Source organism: Nothobranchius furzeri, chromosome 2, assembly GCF_043380555.1.
Source record: "Nothobranchius furzeri strain GRZ-AD chromosome 2, NfurGRZ-RIMD1, whole genome shotgun sequence".
Classification (NCBI taxonomy): domain Eukaryota; kingdom Metazoa; phylum Chordata; class Actinopteri; order Cyprinodontiformes; family Nothobranchiidae; genus Nothobranchius; species Nothobranchius furzeri.
The window spans coordinates 43953372-43975453 of NC_091742.1; the positions used below are offsets into that span (position 1 = coordinate 43953372).

General features: G+C 43.5%; 1 long non-coding RNA gene and 1 other non-coding gene across 5 annotated transcripts; one reads left to right on the top strand and one right to left on the bottom strand.

Moving 5' to 3' along the window:
- Positions 1–11110: 11110 nt before the first annotated feature.
- LOC139063561 (uncharacterized) lies at positions 11111–15515 on the top strand. Of its 4 annotated transcripts, none has more exons than XR_011516931.1 (8): positions 11111–12734; positions 12823–12864; positions 12944–13148; positions 13231–13504; positions 13602–13704; positions 13788–13932; positions 14347–14471; positions 14795–15515. It is a non-coding gene; the product is annotated as an uncharacterized lncRNA (long non-coding RNA). The 4 variants fall into 4 exon arrangements; XR_011516932.1 differs by having other exon boundaries at positions 13231–13281; positions 13384–13704; XR_011516930.1 differs by having other exon boundaries at positions 13231–13704.
- Positions 15516–15656: 141 nt separating this feature from the next.
- On the bottom strand, positions 15657–21705 carry LOC107374558 (uncharacterized). Its single transcript, XR_011519264.1, has 3 exons — positions 20810–21705; positions 19167–19330; positions 15657–15862 (listed from the first exon to the last, which is right to left on the bottom strand). It is a non-coding gene; the product is annotated as an uncharacterized protein (transcript).
- Between the last annotated feature and the right edge of the window lie 377 nt (positions 21706–22082).

A 22082-nucleotide genomic window follows, 5' to 3' on the forward strand; every position in this document is an offset into this window, starting at 1 on the left:
GGTGCCGCTTTGAATGGCTTTTTGGGGACCTTAACATACCCCAAAACTCACAATATTTTGCACACTTGTCAAGCCTGGTGAAAAATTTAATATTTTAAAGGTCCCAAAAAAATCGCAAAGAAAATGGCTGAACAGCGCCCCCTACAAAATGAAAAAAAAACCCTCTCCATAAAGCTTAGTTTACCGTACAGTTTGGAAATTTGGTACACTTATAGTACTCAACAGTCCGCACAGAAAAGTCTCTTGCAAGCATGGTCAATATCAAACAGGAAGTCGGCCATTTTGGGTTGAAATGGCGATTTTTTGCCGTTTTTGCCGTTTTTAGGGTCCGTTTCTGATTGGATTGCTCGATCATTTTTTGCACAATCCTCTTAAAAATGGTATAAAATTGCTCAGAAGAGATGGGTGCACAAAATGAGACAATAAAATTGACTTTTCGTAAATGCTGAATGGGCGGGGCCAGGCCTCGAAGTTTGACTACTCGCCAAAAAAAATTAAATTGCTATAACTTCATAAATGAATGGAATAGTTACCAAACTTTCTGTGGTCATTCGTCATCCACTCACAAAGTAAATTGAATGGTCGGATGATGACATCACACAAGCCCCGCCCCCTCAGGACCAAAAAGATCAAGTTTTACTGTGAAAGGTCCCAAATTGCCCCATTTCACTTAATCACCACAAATTTGTAGCTGGTAACTCAAGACAAGTGGGGGTTGCTTGGCGTCACTTTATGGGAGTTTTCGGCAGAGGGCGGGGCTGTGGCGGCGCGGCGAATTCAGGCGTACCGCCGTGGCCTTACGTTTGCCTCCCATTTCGTCATTTTCAAAGATATCGTCACGAAACTTCTTGTGAGTGATCCTAGTCCAGCCCCCCAAAAGATCTGATGTGAACATCTGGTGGGCGTGGCCTATTTTCTGAAATAGCGCCCCCTAGGACCATTAAAACTGTCAGCCCCAAGCCATGCTTTGACTGAGGATTACGAAATTTGGTACACTAATGTGGTGTCTCAGGACCTACAAAAAAGTCTCTTGGAGCCAAGTGCAAAGTCGCACAGGAAGTCGGCCATTTTGGTCCAAGTGCGCGATTTAGTGGTTTTCACACACGTTGTTTGGAGAGTGATACTCCGTCGCCCTTTTCACCAATCACTTTCAAACTTCTGCTATATAGTCTTAAGACATAGAGGAAAAAATTCAACCGTCGGATTTTAAATAAGTATAAAGGTGTGGGCGTGGCTAAGCCTCAAACTTTGACCTTTCGCCACGCCACTCTTTATTTCACAGCTCCCTATTGGACTCCTTTTACCCAATCACCAGGAATCTCTGGTAAATAGCAGCAGGCAAGTTGAGGTCACTTGGTCTCCAGTACTGGAAGGTTTTGAAAAAAGGCGGGGCTTTGGGAGCATGGCGAAATTCGCCATCACGCCATGGAAATACGTTTGCCTCTCATTTCTTCATTTATCGTGATATCACCTCGACCATTGTTGTGAGTGATCCTAGTCTGACCCCCAATAGAAAAGGTCAGCTTAAGTTTGTGGGCGTGGCCTATTTTCTGTATTAGCGCCCCCTAGGACCATTAAAACTGTCAGCCCCAAGCCATGCTTTGACTGAGGATTACAAAATTTGGTACACTAATGTGGTGTCTCAGGACCTACAAAAAAGTCTCTTGGAGCCAAGTGCAAAGTCGCACAGGAAGTCGGCCATTTTGGTCCAAGTGCGCGATTTAGTGGTTTTCACACACGTTGTTTGGAGAGTGATGCTCCGTCGCCCTTTTCACCAATCGCCTTCGAGCTTCTGCTATATACTCTTAAGACATAGAGGAAAAAATTCAACCGTCGGATTTTAAATAAGTATAAAGGTGTGGGCGTGGCTAAGCCTCAAACTTTGACCTTTCGCCACGCCACTCTTTTTCACAGCTCCCTATTGGACTCCTTTTACCCAATCACCTGGAATCTCTGGTAAATAGCAGCTGACAAGTTGAGGTCACTTGGTCTACAGTACTGGCAGGTTTTGAAAAAAGGTGGGGCTTTGGGAGCATGGCGAAATTCTCCATCACGCCATGGCAATACGTTTGCCTCTCATTTCTTCAATTATCGTGACATCGCCACAAAATGTCTGGTGAGTGATCCTAGTCTGACCCCCAATAGAAATGGGCATCTGAGATTTGTGGGCGTGGCCTATATTCTGAAATAGCGCCCCCTAGGACCATTAAAACTGTCAGCCCCAAGACAAGGTTTGACTGAGGATTACGAAAATTGGTACACTCATGTAGGGTCTCTGGACCTACAGAAAAGTATCTTGGAGCCAAGCGCAATTTCGCACAGGAGGTCGGCCATTTTGGTCCAAGTACTCGATTTAGTGGTTTTCGCACACGTTGTTTGGACATTGATGGCCCGTTGCCCTTTACACCGATCACCTTCAAACTTATGCTATGTACTCTGAAGACAAAGGGGAAAAAATTCAACCGTCGGATTTTAAATAAGTATCAAGGTGTGGGCGTGGCTAAGCCTCAAACTTTGACCTTTCGCCATGACATTACTTGACTTAATAACTCCCATGTGCATGATCAGATCTAATTCAAACTTTGTCTGTGTGATCACTGACCACATCTCAAGACAACGACAATGTGGACAGCTGACATCACCTAAGCCCCGCCCCCTGACAACAGGAAGTCTATTGTTTTATGGTGAAATGCCCATATTTGTCCCCTCTAATTTAGTGAAAATGACACTCAGGTCATACAGTGTCTTCATGATGTTTTAAAGACCATTCAGATCTGATAGCTTTCCAGAAAGGGAGGGGCTTTGATGCCATGGTGAATGCTGGCGTGACGCCATGACCTTACATTTGACTGTAACTTCCACAAACGGCCTCCGATTTGCCCGAAACTGAATATGGCAATGAACAATCATGCCCTTTAGCCAATGAGGCACAAACGGTTGGTGAATGTTATATAATGTCACCAAAGCTGACCTCAATGGGACTTTTCTGTAGTTGGTCACAGCGCCACCTAGATAACGTTATCCTTCGATAACTTTAAAAAACATGGTCAGAATAGCATTAAAGTTGGTCACTGTCATCACACCACCAGTGTGGTAAAGATAGAGGATTCCCTAGTGGTGAGACATAAAATATAATGGTGGGCTCAAAGGGGATGCTGAGTCAGGGTGAGTTGCGGACAAGGTGGCCGTTAGCAGTTTCTGGTGTTGGGGTGGTCGACGTTTGTGTTCTGCGGACGTGCCCTGGTGCCCCGGGCTGCCGGCCAGGCAGGAGCGGTGCGGAGCTGCGAGGGCCGAACGACGCTGCTTGCAGCTTTAATTTTATTTATTATTCCGGTGCCGATTTGAATGGCTTTTTGGGGATCTTAACATACCCCAAAACTCACAATATTTTGCACACTTGTCAGGCCTGGTGAAAAATTTGATATTTTAAAGGTCCCAAAAAAATCGCAAAGGAAATGGCTGAACAGCGCCCCCTAGAAAATGAAAAAAAAACCCTCTCCATAAAGCTTAGTTTATCGTACCGTTATGAAATTTGTTACACTTATAGTACTCAATAGTCCGCACAGAAAAGTCTCTTGCAAGCATGGTCAATATCAAACAGGAAGTCGGCCATTTTGGGTTGAAATGGCGATTTTTTGCAGTTTTGGCCGTTTTTAGGGTCCGTTTCTGATTGGATTGCTCGATCATTTTTTGCACGATCATCTCAAAAATTCTGTAAAATTGCTCAGAAGAGATGGGCGAACAAAATGAGACAATAAAATTGACTTTTCGTAAATACTGAAGGGGCGGGGCCAGGCCTCGAAGTTTGACTACTCGCCAAAATTTTTTAAATTGCTATAACTTCATAACTGAATGGAATAGAGTTACCAAACTTTCTGTGGTCATTCGTCATCACCTCACAAAGTAAATTGAATGGTCGCATGATGACATCACACAAGCCCCGCCGCCTCAGGACCAAAAAGGTTAAGTTTTACTGTGAAAGGTCCCAAATTGCCCCATTTCACTAAATCACCACAAATTTGTAGCTGGTAACTCAAGACAAGTGGGGGTTGCTTGGCGTCACATTATGTGAGTTTTCGGCAGAGGGCGGGGCTGTGGCGGCGCGGCGAAGTCAGGCGTACCGCCGTGGCCTTATGTTTGCCTCCCATTTCGTCATTTCTAAAGATATCATCACGAAACTTCTTGTGAGTGATCCTAGTCTGGCCCCCCAAAAGATCTGATGTGAACATCCGGTGGGCGTGGCCTATTTTCTGAAATAGCGCCCCCTAGGACCATTAAAACTGTCAGCCCCAAGCCATGCTTTGACTGAGGATTACGAAATTTGGTACACTAATGTGGTGTCTCAGGACCTACACAAAAGTCTCTTGGACCCAAGTGCAAAGTCGCACAGGAAGTCGGCCATTTTGGTCCAAGTACGCGATTTACTGGTTTTCGCACACCTTGTTTGGAGAGTGATAATCCGTCGCCCTTTTCACCAATCTCCTTGAAACGTCTGCTATATACTCTTAAGACAAAGAGGAAAAAATTCAAACGTCGGATTTTTCAAAAGTTTAACGGTGTGGGCGTGGCTAAGCCTCAAACTTTGACCTGTCGCCACGCCACTCATTTTTTCACAGCTCCCTACTGGACTCCTTTTACCCAATCAGCAGGAATCTCTGGCAAACAGCAGTAGACAACTTGAGGTCACTTGGTATCCAGTACTGGCAGGTTTCAAAAAAAGGCGGGGCTTCAGGAGCATGGCGAAAATCGCCATCACGCCATGGAAATACGTTTGCCTCTCATTCCTTAAGTTATCGAGATATCACCTCGAAATTTGTTGTGAGTGATCCTATTCTGACCCCCAATAGAAATGGACAGCTAAAATTTGTGGCCGTGGCCAATTTTCTGAAATAGCGCCCTCTAGGACCATTAAAACTGCCAGCCCCTAGCCATGCTTTGACTGAGGATTACGAAATTTGGTACACTAATGTGGAGTCTCAGGACCTACAAAAAAGTCTCTTGGAGCCAAGTCCAAAGTCGCACAGGAAGTCGGCCATTTTGGTCCAAGTACGCGATTTAGTTGTTTTGGTACACGTTGTTTGGAGAGTGATGCTCCGTTGCTCTTTTCACCAATCGCTTTCACACTTCTGCTATATACTCTTAAGACATAGGGGAAAAAATTCAACCGTCGGATTTTTCAAAAGTTGAAAGGTGTGGGCGTGGCTAAGCCTCAAACTTTGACCTGGCGCCACGCCACTCTTTTTTTCACAGCTCCCTACTGGACTCCTTTTACCCAATCAGCAGGAATCTCTGGCAAATAGCAGTAGACAACGTGAGGTCACTTGGTCTCCAGTACTGGCAGGTTTCAAAAAAAGGCGGGGCTTTGGGAGCATGGCGAAAATCGCCATCACGCCATGGAAATACGTTTGCCTCTCATTTCTTCAGTTATCGTGATATCACTACAAAACTTCTGGTGAGTGATCCTAGTCTGACCCCAAGAGAAATAGACAGCTGAAGTTTGTGGGCGTGGCCTATTTCCTTAAATAGCGCCCCCTAGGACCTTTTAAACTAATAGCCCCAAGCCATGCTTTGACTGAGGATTACGAAATTTGGTACACTAATGTGTTGTCTCAGGAAAAAAAGTCTCTTGGAGCCAAGTGCAAAGTCGTACAGGAAGTCGGCCATTTTGGTCCAAGTACTCAATTTAGTGGTTTTCGCAGACATTGTTTGGAGTATTATGCCCCATCGTCCTTTTCACCAATTGCCTTCAAACTCCTGCTATATCCTCTTAAGACATAGGGGAAAAAATTCAACTGTCGGATTTTTCAAAAGTTGAAAGGTGTGGGCGTGGCTAACCCTCAAACTTTGACCTTTCGCCATTACATTTCTTGGCTTAATAACTCCCATGTGCATGATCTAATCTATATCAAACTTTGTCTGTGTGATCACTGACCACATCTGAAGACAATGACAATGTGGACAGCTGACATCCCCTAAGTCCCGCCCTCTACTACAGGAAGTCTATTGTTTTATGGTGAAATGCCCATATTTGTCATGATCTGAAAGCTTTCCAGCGGCCCTAGATAAGTTTAACCTACAATAACTTCAAACAACGTGGTCAGAAAAGCATTACAGTTGGTCTGTGTCATCAGATCCACGAGAGTCGTAAAGGTAGAGTATGCCCTAGTTGTGAGACGTGTAATATAATGGTGTCCTCAGAGGGGATGCTGAGTCAGGGTGAGGTGCGGACGAGTTGATCGTTTGCGGTTTCCTGTGTCGGGGTGGTCGACGTTTCTGTTCCGCGGACGTGCCCTAGTGCCCCGGGCTGCCAGCCAGGCCGGAGTGGCGCGGAGCTGCGAGGGCCGAACGACGCTGCTTGCAGCTTTAATTAGGCCCGAGCAGCGAAAGCGCTGCAAAGGCCTCTTGTATTTTTGCTCTGTTTATTCTTTTTTATTTATTATTCTTAGCCCGCTTTGAACGGCTTTTTGGGGACCTTAACGTACCCCAAAACTCACAATATTTTGCACACATGTCAGGCCTGGTGAAAAATTTGATATTTTAAAGGTCCCAAAAAAATCGCAAAGAAAATGGCTGAACAGCGCCCCCTACAAAGTGAAAAAAAACCCTCTCCTCAAAGCTTAGTTTATCGTACAGTTATGAAAGTTGGTACACTTGTAGTACTCAACAGTCCGCACAGAAAAGTCTCTTGCAAGCATGGTCAATATAAAACAGGAAGTCGGCCATTTTGGGTTGAAATGGCGATTTTTTGCCGTTTTTGCCGTTTTTAGGGTCCGTTTCTGATTGGATTGCTCGATCATTTTTCGCACGATCGTCTCAAAAGTGGTGTAAATTTGCTCAGAAGAGATGGGCGAACAAAATGAGACAAGGATTCTGCGTTTTCGTATATGTTGAAGGGGCGGGGCCAGGCCTCGAAGTTTGACTACTCGCCAAAAAAATTTAAATTGCTATAACTTCATAATTGAATAAAATAGAGTTACCACACTTTCTGTGGTCATTCGTCATCTACCCACAAAGTAATTTGAATGGTCGATTGATGACATCACACAAGCCCCGCCCCCTCAGGACCAAAAAGGTCAAGTTTTACTGTGAAAGGTCCCAAATTGCCCCATTTCAGTTAATCACCACAACTTTGTAGCTGGTAATTTAAGACAAGTGGGGGATGCTTGGCGTCACTTTATGGGAGTTTTCGGCAGAAGGCGGGGCTGCGGCGGCGCGGCAAAGTCAGGCGTACCGCCGTGGCCTTACGTTTGCCTCCCATTTCGTCATTTCTAAAGATATCATCACGAAACTTCTTGTGAATGATCCTAGTCCGACCCCCAAAAGGATCTGATGGGAACATCCGGTGGGCGTGGCCTATTTTCTGAAATAGCGCCCCCTAGGACCATTAAAACTGTCAGCCCCAAGCCATGCTTTGACTGAGGATTACGAAATTTGATACACTAATGTAGTGTCTCAGGATCTACAAAAAAGTCTCTTGGACCCAAGTGCAAAGTCACACAGGAAGTCGGCCATTTTGGTCCAAGTACGCGATTTAGTGGTTTTCGCACACATTGTTTGGAGAGTGATGCTCCGTCGCCCTTTTCACCAATCGCCTTCAAACTTCTGCTATATACTCTAAAGACATAGGGTAAAAAATTCAACCGTCGGATTTTTCAAAAGTTGAAAGGTGTGGGCGTGGCTAAGCCTCAAACTTTAACCTGTCGCCACACCACTCTTTTTCACAGCTCCCTACTGGACTCCTTTTACCCAATCACCAGGAATCTCTGGCAAATAGCAGTAGACAACTTGAGGTCACTTGGTCTCCAGTACTGGCAGGTTTCGAAAAAAGGCGGGGCTTTGGGAGCATGGCGAAAATCGTCATCACGCCATGGAAATACGTTTGCCTCTCATTTCTTCAGTTATCGTGATATCGCTACGGAACTTCTGGTGAGTGATCCTAGTCTGAGCCCCAAGAGACATTGACAGCTGAAATATGTGGGCGTGGCTTATTTTCTGAAATAGCGCCCCCTAGGACCATTTAAACTAATAGCTCCAAGCCATGCTTTCACCGAGGACTACGAAATTTGGTACACTAATGTGGTGTTTCAGGACCTACAAAAAAGTCTCTTGGAGCAAGGCGCAAAGTCGCACAGGAAGTCGGCCATTTTGGTCCAAGCACGCGATTTAGTGGTTTTCGTACACGTTGTTTGGAGAGTGATGCTCCATCGCCCTTTTCACCAATCCCCTTCAAACTTCTGCTATATACTCTTAAGACATAGGGGAAAAAATTCAACCGTCGGATTTTTCAAAAGTTGAAAGGTGTGGGCGTGGCTAAGCCTCAAACTTTGACCTGGCGCCACGCCACTCTTTTTTTCACAGCTCCCTACTGGACTCCTTTTACCCAATCAGCAGGAATCTCTGTTAAATAGCAGTAGACAAGTTGAGGTTACTTGGTGTCCAGTACTGGCAGGTTTCAAAAAAAGGCGGGGCTTTGGGAGCATGGCGAAAATCGCCATCACGCCATGGAAATACGTTTGCCTCTCATTTCTTCAGTTATCGTGATATCGCTACGGAACTTCTGGTGAGGGATCCTAGTCTGACCCCCAAGAGAAATAGACAGCTGAAATTTGTGGGCGTGGCCTATTTTCTTAAATAGCGCCCCCTAGAGCCATTAAAACTGTCAGCCCCAAGCCATGCTTTGACTGAGGATTACGAAATTTGGTACACTAATGTGGTGTCTCAGGAACTACAAAAAAGGCTCTTGGAGCCAGTGCAAAGTTGCACAGGAAGTCGGCCATTTTGGTCCAAATACTCGATTTAGTGGTTTTCGCACACATTGTTTGGACAGCGATGCTCCATCGTCCTTTGCACCAATCTCCTTCAAACTTCTGCTATATACTCTTAAGACATAGAGGGAAAAATTCAACCGTCGGATTTTTCAAAAGTTGAAAGGTGTGGGCGTGGCTAAGCATCAAACTTTAACCTTTCGCTATTACATTACATGACTTAATAACTCCCAAGTGCATGATCAGATCTATTTCAAACTTTGTCTGTTTGATCACTGACCACATCTCAAGACAACGACAATGTGGACAGCTGACATCACCTAAGCCCCGCCCCCTGACAACAGGAAGTCTATTGTTTTATGGTGAAATGCCCATATTTGTCCCCTCTAATTTAGTGAACATGACACTAAGGTCATACACTGTCTTCATGATGTTGTAATGACCATTCAGATCTGATAGCTTTCCAGAAAGGGAGGGGCTTTGATGCCATGGTGAATGCTGGTGTGACGCCATGACCTTACATTTGTCTGTAACTTCTAGAAACGGCCTCCGATTTGCCCGGGACTGAACATGGCAATGAACAATCATGCCCTTTAGCCAATGAGGCACAAACGGTTGGTGAATGTTATATAATGTTACCAAAGCTGACCTCAATGGGACTTTTCTGTAGTTGGTCACAGCGCCCCCTAGATAAAGTTATCCTTCGATAACTTTAAAAGACATGGTCAGAATAGCATTAAAGGTGGTCACTGTCATCACACCACCAGTGTGGTAAAGATAGAGGATTCCCTAGTGGTGAGACGTAAAATATAATGGTGGGCTCAAAGGGGATGCTGAGTCAGTGTGAGGTGCGGACAAGGTGGCCGTTAGCAGTTTATGGTGTCGGGGTGGTCGACGTTTCTGTTTCGCAGATGTAGCCTGGTGCCCCGGGCTGCCGGCCAGGCCGGAGCGGCGCGGAGCTGCGAGGGCCGAACGACGCTGCTTGCAGCTTTAATATCTTATTTATTATTCTTAGCCCGCTTTGAATGGCCTTTTGGGGACCTTATCATACCCCAAAACTCACAATATTTTGCAGACTTGTCAGGCCTGGTGAAAAATTTGATATTTTAAAGGTCCCAAAAAAATTGCAAAGAAAATGGCTGAACAGCGCCCCCTAGAAAGTGAAAAAAAACCCTCTCCATAAAGCTTAGTTTATCGTACAGTTATGAAATTTGGTACACTTGTAGTACTCCACAGTCCACACAGAAAAGTCTCTTGCAAGCATGGTCAATATCAAACAGGAAGTCGGCCATTTTGGGTTGAAATGGCGATTTTTAGCCGTTTTTGCCGTTTTTAGGGTCCGTTTCTGATTGGATTGCTCGATCATTTTTTGCACGATCATCTAAAAAGCTGTGTAAAATTGTTCAGAAGGGATGGGTGAACAAAATGAGACAAGGATTCTGACTTTTCGTATATGTTGAAGGGGCGGGGCCAGGCCTCGAAGTTTGACTACTCGCCAAAAATATTTAAATTGCTATAACTTCATAACTGAATGGAATAGAGTTACCAAACTTTCTGTGGTCATTCGTCATCCAACCACAAAGTAAACTGAATGGTCGGATGTTGACATCACACAAGCCCCGCCCCCTCAGGAACAAAAAGATCAAGTTTTACTGTGAAAGGTCCCAAATTGCCCCACTTCACTTAATCACCACAAATTTGTAGCTGGTAACTCAAGACAAGTGGGGGTTGCTTGGCGTCACTTTATGGGAGTTTTCGGTAGAGGGCGGGGCTGTGGCGGCACGGCGAAATCAGGCGTACCGCCGTGGACATACGTTTGCCTCCCATTTAGTCATTTCTAAAGATATCGTCACGAAACTTCGTGTGAGTGATCCTAGTCCGGCCCCCCAAAAGATCTGATGTGAACATCCGGTGGGCGTGGCCTATTTTCTGAAATAGCGCCCCCTAGGACCATTAAAACTGTCAGCCCCAAGCTATGCTTTGACTGAGGATTACGAAATTTGGTACACTAATGTGGTGTCTCAGGACCTACAAAAAAGTCTCTTGGACCCAAGTGCAAAGTCGCACAGGAAGTCGGCCATTTTGGTCCAAGTATGCAATTTAGTGGTTTTCGCACACGTTCTTTGGAGAGTGATGCTCCGTCGCCCTTTTCACCAATCTCCTTCAAACTTCTGCTATATACTCTTAAGACATAGGGGAAAAAATTCAACCGTCGGATTTTTCAAAAGTTGAAAGGTGTGGGCGTGGCTAAGCCTCAAACTTTGACCTGTCGCCACGCCACTCTTTTTTTCACAGCTCCCTACTGGACTCCTTTTACCCAATCAGAAGGAATCTCTGGTATGGTGTCAGGTTTCCGCCAAAACCCGTGCAAGCGTAGCCAAAACCCGTGCACGCGTATTGTGCACATCGCGCGTGCGAACGGGACTCGCGCGTGGAGGTTAGAACCTCATGAGTGAAAATATACATGGCGAGGAGGTCATTTGTACACTGAGAGGGAGCAAACTGTGTCTGTGAGCGCACAAGGATGTGCACAAGTGACAAACCTGCGTGCGCTCGTTGGCCAACGAGCACACGGCAGAGGAAAACATGCGCGCGGCAGCCTCACTGCGCGCTCGGTGCGGCAGCCTCACTGCACGTGTGGCAGCCTTTCTGCGCGCTCGGTTTCCGATTCTGCTCGCTCGGCTGTTGGGAGTTTTGGCACTCTGGAGGCGTGGAAGAATTAAAGTGCCAGAAACTGAGCAGTTGAACTTTCAATTTGAGAGCAGAATTTCATATCAAGAGACCATCTTTTTAATTTCAGAATACTATTTTATATTATTGCTCTCAAAACTTGTAATGCTTGCGCTCAAAATGTCTGCTCTCTTTCAAATTCACTCTGTTCTCCTTCAAATCTTTGTTTTTGCGCTCAGATTTAACCTTCTTACACTGGTATTGTCTTCTCATGTGACAACTTTTTCTCTACACGGATCAAAACTCCTCCCACAAGTCTGTCCCCTGCTCTCACGGATCTTGTCTGCTCTCGCTCAAAACTTAGAAGTACAATCTCCTAGCAACCGCTCAGCCAATAGAAAGACTTGTGGGACTGGGCGGGAACAAACCTCTTTGGGGTGCGCTCGTTTTGCGCTCTGTGGATTTTCCTGTGTGGCTGCCGCATCTGCGCACTAACAGCCTGGCTAATACCCGCTCTGATCTGGAGCGAGAGTTTCACCTGCACCAGCAAAATGGACCAGAACCAACAAGACGCTCAAGTAAGTTATTTTTCAAGGCTACTAGCTGCAGTTTATTCCATAAAATTGTTTTGTTATGCTACTTTTTACGACTCCTCACATTTAATATTGCAACAGGGGCACATAGCTAGGTGGATTAGGGTCCTACATGGAATAAAATGTCCGGCGTTTTATCCAGGAACTGGGGATCGAGTTATGAGGGGCTAGATATGTGTCAGGGAAAGATCCAAAAATGTTTTCTAGTGCCGTATTCCCCAGAGTTGGATAAGTGAATGAAAAAGGATTGTTTTAACCAGCGCAGTAATTCTTATCTGCCAGCAGTCTGTCTGCTTTAGATGAGAATAAACCATGTAACTTAATGGGAGGTAGTAGCATTTTGTGTGCAAAACTGTAAAATTACTAAATTATGATACCAGTTATTCCTGTTGAGCTCAATAATCATGTTGACTGCAAATGAAAAGTAAGAAGTAACACATTTGCAGGAGCCAATTTAGACAGTAGACAAATTTTCACTTAGGGTGGAATATCCCTTTAAATCAAACTTCAAACATGCACGTTAGCAATATACAGAATATTTTAATTACATTTCATGTTAATCATTATTGTTTACTTAACAATGATTGTTGGTCACTGATTTAAAAAAATGTCTTTAATAGGTTTCCTGTCCATTGTGTGATAAGAATTTACTCAGGAGTCTATACAACTGCATGCCAGCTTTTGTGGTGAAGGAGGAAGAGGACAGGTGCATGTTTTTACCCATGCACGTTGTACACAATATGTTATGAGAGTTTAATCTTTTTTTTTTTTTGTTTGTTTCCACATCTGAACAGCATCATACTGGATGTGGATGACTCTTCCAAGCACTTAATCTGGTTAGAATTTTTACAAACATTTGTGTTAATGTGTAGGTTTTAAAATAAATAATAATAAACACAATGTTGTTGTCAATAGCTTATCAGACATCCTGAAGTTCCTACAAGAAAGAGTTGACAACACTAAAACCTTTAACATAATGTGACAAGGGACGACCTTTACCAGAAAGGTCTGAAACAGCGGGCCAGACAGAAGCAGGCTTCCCCCAAAAACCAGCTAATTGTTTCCTTTATTGGAGAACACGACATTGATGAAGGAGCACTACGCCGAGAGTTCCTAACTGGTATGTATTCCTTGCTAATGTCAACATACCAACTTTGAATATAGTTGAAAATGGCAAACTATCATTTCTTTTTTCCCAATAGAAATGATGCGAGGCCTTGAGTTGAACTTATTTGAAGGAGTTTCATGCAAAGGCAAAACCCCAAATATAGTATCTCTTACTACCAGGAAAACAGATACAGGTATGTACAGTATGATGCTGCTCTGCAGTGTAACTTGGCTTGTTTTGTGTTCAGGATCTGTGGGGAGATCATTGCCACCAGCTTGGTTCAAGCAGGACCAGCACCGAATTTCTTTTCTACTTGGTCTTACCATTTCTTGCGTCATGGACAAATAACAAATGAAGATGTGCCAGAGGTGACTGATAAGGAAATCCAGAACCTGATTCAGGAGGTAAATTAAACAGAATAATTTATTTTCTGTAAATTGTACTAACAAGTGTTTCTGATTGAAGGTCGAACGTGCCGAAGAAGACGCACTGACAGACCTTTCTGATGCCATTGTAGCATGTGGCTACACTGGTCAATTCACAGCGATCGCAAAAGGGCCATCATTGAGTAGGCTATGTTAATGTAGCATTAAACAAGTCATGCAATTTTTGAAAATTGAGTTATTACAAGTTCATTATTCTTTTTACTAGGGCCATCAGTTTGCATTCGGTGATGAGACTCATACCGATGCTAAGTCAGCTTAGAGAAGGACTGGCCATCTAGGGTTTGGATGAGCTGTTGCCACAACACCACCAGGCACTTCAGCCCCTCTTTCTTCCTGGGAACCTTAAACAGGTATGTACAAATTCTTTAGGCCTCTGCAAAAAAAATATGTCCATTACAAAAACATATAGGAAATGCAGAGAAGCTGAAGCTGTTTTTGTTCCATCAACAGTTCTAATCGATTCTTATAAAAATACTAAGAATCAAATCGATTCACAAGTACAATAATCTGTTTGTTTAACAATGTTTGCCCCAATTTATTTTTTACAGCTATCATTTTTTTTACAGACAGCAATTTTAAGTTTTCTTTAAGGAAGCTATCAGATGTATTTTTTATTCTAATATCATGGCAATGAAGTTTTACATATTTTTTAGTGGTATACATCTTCATTTTCTTATATTAATTTAGCTCTGCAGGATAAGCAGAAGCAGCCCTAACAGTTTTATCTTTTTAATTCACAGTATTTTTAAAAACGTCTTTTGTAGGTGGATGCAGACTTCGTTGTGGAGGCACTGGCTCCTCAGTACAGTGACAATGGATCAGTAAGACACAAAGGAAGTGGACATGATCAACTTTTTGCAGGACCTCTTGCAAAACCTGGAAGAAGGAGGTAGCCACAGAACCATGCAGGATTATTCCACTTTTACTGCTCATAATGCTTAGCTCTTTTTAAAATTGTTATGTTCAGTGCCTTGGGCTCCTGCAAAGGCAGTGGAAGGTGTTACATAAATAAAAATTGATTGATTGAGAAAATTTTGAAGTGTCAGAGAGACCATTGTGTTTCACTCAATCCCCCATCAAATAAAAAAAATTTAAAAATAAATTATAAATATATTTGTTTTGAAACTGATTTAGCCATTACACCTTAATTACAGAGAGATAATCAGTACCTCAATCATGTTAGTGACACACTGATTTTTTTTCACCCTTCAGGAACAGATGACCAAGATGGGAGCCCATCAGATGGCTGTGGAGCAAAGCAGTTGTCAGTGCAAGGATTTTTTTCAGTGGGTTTCAGGCCAGGCACATTTGCCACTAACAGACACAGAAAGAGAATTTTACAAGATAACTAAATGTTGATCACGACAGTACCACCCGGTATGGACCACACTTAATCACCTTACCTACATGGCACGTTACTACATACACTGACTTTGAAAGTCAGCTTACTCAGGCAGTCTGTGATAGATTTGATTTTAGCAGACATTAAGTGAAAACAAGATGGCCACTGTTCTGGGTTCAGGTTACTGTATAATGGTTCAAATTTAACTTTGAATCCAAAAAGACAAATGGTTTTGTTAAATAATGTAATGTTTTGGAGCTAGAAAGCGACATTGTTACATGAATCCATAAAGTTAGGCTTATTGCCATTTCAAATACATGTTATGTATTTCTTTTGTAACATTAATAAAAGCACTGGAACTGATCTCTTGATTTTTTATTTCAAGTACACATTAATCTGACAAAGCAGCATTAACATATTCTCTGCACAATAGATAAAAGTTCCTTAGTGTTTGAACGCTCCCAATTTTGTGCCAGTAGCAACTGCAGTTCAGCATCTTAGGTGTGTTCTTGCTGTGTCTTTCTAAATCCATGCTTTCGTTCTTTTTTAAACACAGAAACAGTTTTGTTTACCTGTTAGTAGCTACAGTTTCGCCGACGGCTGCCAGCTTCTTCAGGCTGACGCTGTTGGTGGCGCGTCACTTCCTTCTCCGTTTATCTGCGGGAAGCAGAGACAACTGCCCGCAGATAAACGGAGAAGGAAGTGACGCGCCACCAACAGCGTCAGCCTGAAGAAGCCGGCAGCCGTCGGCGAAACTGTAGCTACTAACAGGTAAACAAAACTGTTTCTGTGTTTAAAAAAGAACGAAAGCATGGATGCAGTTCAGCATGCTGCTCTTCAGTGAGGGGACTGTCGAACTCCGGGACCACAGCAGCACCGTCCACATCTGGGCTGTACTCTGCAGCAACATCCCAGTCGATGTCTGGCTCTTGGAAATCCTGACATTACAACAAGAGAACAGTGATGATGTTTCTATATTGAGCTGCAATTTGTCAACAAATAAGCAAAATTTCCTAAATTTTAATAGAAACCAAATTATCACATTGTTGTGCAGGATTACTATATGTCAAAATTAGATTTAAAAAAAATTACAAATAGCAGGGACAAGAATAACAAAAATTCAAAATGGTTTTGATTTAGAACTTTTACTATTTTGCAGGGGTGTAATTGTCATTTACTTGCATCACCGTAATTAAGTACAGTTTGCAATTTAAAATGTTTAACCTTTAGTAGGTTTTAGGGCTGGTTGATGAATAAAAGCATATTAATTTAAAAAAATCTAATCGATCGATAGATAATTATTTCAAAATTTTAAAACCATAGAAGAGAATATATATTGAATTGCATCCCTGGCCATTTTATGCTATTTCTTTAAGCGACAGTCTGTAGTTTTCTGCCACTAGGGGGCAGTACGTACCTAAATCATAACAAACAAGCTACATTTTTGTGTTCCGTGATGAGCCTACCAATGAATAGCCGTAAAGGCCACCAAAAAAAGCACTGGGAGTGTTGCAGCACAATTTTTTTACGGGCTAACTACCTTGTCAGATCGTTCAACCTCCTGCAAAATGACAACAGGCACATCGGACTCCCTTTCATCAGTCAGCAGTAGAGAAATGCCATATTTCACATTCAGTATCTTTTAAAGCGGCGTTCAGTATGTTCATAGAGCTCCTCATTTAGCTTCATGTTTGTGTTTCAATCTTTATTGAAATAATTTTTTAAACTTCCTGTAGAAAGCAAGGAGATCGTGACGTAACAGTTTTTTTTATTTTTATATAACTTTATTAACAAACAAAGCTTACAGGCAGATGTAACTGCTGGTTGTTGGAACTGTGAGCTGCACAAAAACAGGCATAGTTGCTCCAATGACTGGATTCAAATTGGGTTTTGGAGTTAGAAACCTACTCAATATGGCGGTGAAGCAGTTACTCTCCAGCAGCCAATGATGTCTATGGTACGGCTTATGTACAGAGAAACATGCTGTCTAAAGCCTGGTTCATGCTTCTCCGTCAGCTCCGCAAGGGACAGACACGCACGGATTGACGGAAGTGTTTTGCTCTCATACTTCTCCGTCTCCTGGAGAGCGTTGCAAAGCAATTCCTCGGCAGGACAACAGAGGGCGTAGCGCTGTTCTGTGGTATCCTGTCATGTATCGGTCCAAGATAGTGTGTTTATATTGTATTTTTTGTGTATATAAGAGACTTTTAACACGGACATATTTGTCTCTCATTCTCCTCCACCTCTTCATGCGCTCGCCACCTCTAAACCCACGTTTCCTGTCATTTCCGTCCACAAATAAAACGCTTGCTGCGCATCTTCTCTCTCCTCCAGTCACGGGGGAACTAAAAGTTCATGTTTTTAGAGTTTTTTCGCAAGGTATTCTTCAAGCTGCTCCGTGTCTGCTGCTTGTTATCCTCGGCTCTCTTTATGTTTTTGAGGGTGCAATGGCGGCGCTGTAAACAACAGCGGCATCCTGACCAATCACAAGCTTGCGTTGTCTGTCTCGACTGACGGCTGTTTAGAAAAGAGAGCTTTACTCCATCCGTCCTTGCGGAGCTCTCCGGCAGGCACGCAAGGACGTCGCGTGTCTCCGCACTGACGCAGACGGAGAAGCATGAATCAGGCTTAAGGCTACGTTCACACGGCAGGTCTTAAAAATCCATTCAGAATTTTTGAGTAAATTTAATGTTTTGTGTGGTTGTTCACATTATAACTGAAATACAACAGCAAACACTCTCCTGTGTTAACGTTAAAAGTGATCCGCACGTACAGAAGAGAACAAGAACTCACACACTAGGAGCTCTGTGGAGTCTGAACTGAGAGGTGGAGCTGTGATCCCAAGAGCTTCACTGACAGACTTCATCCACAATTCCAGGATCACACCTGTCAAGTCTCCTGTTTTGAGCTGGAAACTATTTTTAAAACTAAACTATTTTACTCCTTATTCTCACAGTCGTCCCATGTTAGTATTTTCCCTCACTTAAGCCGCTTTCACATCTGGGTCGGCATGGATGCATTCGGAACCAAATGTTTTGTTCGCATATGGCTCACATGTGTGTATTTCGTTCTAAGGAGACTTTTTTTTCCAGACTACTTCCCTCGGAGGTCCGGCTGGTGCCGAGCAGACACTATGGACTGATTGGCAGCTGAAACTCACACCTACCGCCTCCTATTGGGGAGTTGGATCAAACACCGGGGGGTTTCCGCATATGCGATTACTTTTCATCCTGGTTGCTGTTTAGCCCACATGAAGCACTGAGCTGCTGTCTCCCGCTCCGCAGCAGAGGAGGACAGCAGTGTGTGTGTGTGTAGCAGCGGTTATAAGGACACGCCTGCAGCGGAGGACACTACAGCGCTGAAGTAGGAAGGATTAGAGGAGAGCAGATTATTAGAGAAGCGCAGTGTGTGTTGGTGCAGCGGTTTGATGAGGAATTATTGTTTAGCATAGGCGGACACCACAGACTTCTTCTGCGCGTCTTTACCGCCGCCCACATGCTCGGGGATTTCCGCATTCCTGAGAAGCCCTGGGAATCACATGTGAACAAGAAACCACCCGTTCTATTCCGAACTCACGTGGCTGAGCCCCGACCATAGCAAAGCATCAAAAAACGGAACCAGAAAAACTTTTAGCGCTGAACTCACCTTCAAAATTAAATGTTAACCCTAACGTTTACAGTTGAAGCCATTACAACATGTTTGAGGTAATTTGGCCACTCCGGCTCTCTGTAGTGGTTTCCCAATTACACGAGGGAGGGAGGGGTTAACAGAACTCCGTTGGTAACCACGGTGAACAGGCTTGATGAACCATGAACGAATATCCCCAAATAATTAAAAACCATGAAGCCAAATGCAAAGTTTAGGGCAGAACATTGACCCAGAGGTTTTCTGATTGGCAGATTTGTGAGAATACATGAAATGACCGCTTACAGACGGAGCAAGCTAGTTGCTAGCTTATGTGGCTTGACTAGTTATATCAATACAAAGTCATCTTGTTTCTCGTTTAAAATTATATTTATAATTTTAAAATATCTATATATTGCCCAGCCCTAGCTGTAGCCTATACTACACTGCTTACATTATTTCAGAATTTAATTTCACTATGTAAAAAAAAAAATACAGTCAATTGCAGAAAGCCTCTTTCTAAGATGAATAATAAAGCATCATTGGAATAATTTAATTTCAAACCACTGAATAGACCAATGCAGATGTCAAATATTTACATTTCTACACTTAACTTACCTTGACATTTCTTGATGAACTGTAGACCGAGGGATAGTCTGTTAAGGTGTTGTCGCTGGTGTTGTGCGCTGTGGCACAGTTGGTGTTTGTTGCGGGCCCTCTGCTTGTAGATGAGCATTCAGTAAATCCATAAGGTTTCTCGTAACTTCTCGGATGGAACCAGTCTAAAGAAATAAAACAAAAAACACAGAAAAAGTTGTATTTGGTTATACAGCAAATGGGAAACACCTACAAATTGAAAAAAATTGTAATTGGCTTGCACATTTATTGAAATTTATCAAGTCCAAGGCCTACAAAGCACTTTACACAACAGCCACACCCTTTTCACATGCTTACAGTGGTGATAAGCCAGATAGTAGCTACAGCTGCCCTGGGGCACACTGACAGAGGCGGGCCTGCTGAACACTGGCACCACCGGTCCCTCCGACCACCAACAGCAGGCAAAGTTGGTTAAGTGTCTTGCCCAAGGACACAACAGCAGCACTCTCTGGTTGGAGCTGGGATGGAACCTGCTGTTTATCTGGCCCTGACCCACGCCTGTTCCCTGACCATGCACCAACCTGCTTCCCTGGATTACCATGAGAATTTCAGGACTAAACTTTTAATAAAGCTTTTACACATTTTCTTATTTTCTGGTGTCATTACAGGTCCTCCACCTCAGCCATTACATTCATTTTCCTCTACATCTTCTGTGGTTTAACATGCAACAGTGAATTGTGCTGCATCATGGTACCACAGACTGTGTAATACAACATTTCGCGCATTTCACAGAAAACAAATGTTAGTTCGCTTACACCAGAAATACAACCTTACTCATTGCTGAGACTTAGAAACAGAAACTGTTTTTGTTTTGTTACTGCTTATGTAACCCCAGACTCAGTATTAGTAAGTTAGGCTCATTATGTTTAAAGACCAACGGCTAGGTTTGACAGGATTACAAAAAGAAATAATGCAAGTGCAAAATGAAATGGAAGGAGGCAGGAATTGAGCAAAAATAGAAATTGTTATTTTGTTGGGGAAATTACTACTGGATTACACTCACTTAACATAGCATTAATATTTTCAGAAACTTACCAACAGATTGAAAGCTAGCTGACGCGCCAGTCAGGGCAGGTGTTGTGTCAAAATGTGTTTCCCTATCAAAAACGGTTTTCTCCTACGGCTTTGGTCAAAATTTTCCATCGTTCAATTATAATGAGTTCCACTTTTTAATAACATTCTCTTACTTTGATGACCCATCTTGTTCATTACAGCGCGAGAAAAACATTGGGATATATTTATGTCGATGGATGAAACACATTTTGATAGTTAGCAGTTAGATGAGGAAACAATGTTCATGGAGTAAACGCTAACGAATAACTACTGTAATGTCCAAAGAGCTAACTATTAAAAACAAAGGTGGGAATACTAAACAAAAAACATCTACACTAGGTCCAGAGCTAGCATTGGGGACGAGTGATATGTTAGGGTAAAACTCAAATCTGCTGAGGCCATTTTATGAAAGTTGTAGCTATAGTGAATAACCTAATCCACCTAGCTATGTGCCCCTGTTGCAATATTAAATGCGAGGAGTCGTAAAAAGTAGCATAACAAAACAATTTTATGGAATAAACTGCAGCTAGTAGCCTTGAAAAATAACTTACTTGAGCGTCTTGTTGGTTCTGGTCCATTTTGCTGGTGCAGGTGAAACTCTCGCTCCAGATCAGAGCGGGTATTAGCCAGGCTGTTAGTGCGCAGATGCGGCAGCCACACAGGAAAATCCACAGAGCGCAAAACGAGCGCACCCCAAAGAGGTTTGTTCCCGCCCAGTCCCACAAGTCTTTCTATTGGCTGAGCGGTTGCTAGGAGATTGTACTTCTAAGTTTTGAGCGAGAGCAGACAAGATCCGTGAGAGCAGGGGACAGACTTGTGGGAGGAGTTTTGATCCGTGTAGAGAAAAAGTTGTCACATGAGAAGACAATACCAGTGTAAGAAGGTTAAATCTGAGCGCAAAAACAAAGATTTGAAGGAGAACAGAGTGAATTTGAAAGAGAGCAGACATTTTGAGCGCAAGCATTACAAGTTTTGAGAGCAATAATATAAAATAGTATTCTGAAATTAAAAAGATGGTCTCTTGATATGAAATTCTGCTCTCAAATTGAAAGTTCAACTGCTCAGTTTCTGGCACTTTAATTCTTCCACGCCTCCAGAGTGCCAAAACTCCCAACAGCCGAGCGAGCAGAATCAGAAACCGAGCGCGCAGAAAGGCTGCCACACGTGCAGTGAGGCTGCCGCACCGAGCGCGCAGTGAGGCTGCCGCGCGCATGTTTTCCTCTGCCGTGTGCTCGTTGGCCAATGAGGTTTGTCACTTGTGCACATCCTTGTGCGCTCACAGACACAGTTTGCTCCCTCTCAGTGTACAAATGACCTCCTCGCCATGTATATTTTCACTCATGAGGTTCTAACCTCCACGCGCGAGTCCCGTTCGCACGCGCGATGTGCACAATACGCGTGCACGGGTTTTGGCTACGCTTGCACGGGTTTTGGCGGAAACCTGACACCATACTCTGGCAAATAGCAGTAGACAACGTGAGGTCACTTGGTATCCAGTACTGGCAGGTTTCAAAAAAAGGCGGGGCTTTGGGATTATGACGAAAATTGCCATCACGCCATGGAAATACGTTTGCCTCTCATTTCTTCAGTTATCGTGATATTGCTACTAAACTTCTGGTGAGTGATCCTAGTCTGATCCCCAAGAGAAATAGACAGCTGAAATTTGTGGGCGTGGCCTATTTTCTTCAATAGCGCCCCCTAGAGCCATTAAAACTGTCAGCCCCAAGCTATGCTTTGACTGAGGATTACGAAATTTGGTACACTAATGTGGTGTCTCAGGACCTACAAAAAAGTCTCTTGGAGCCAAGCGCAAAGTCGCACAGG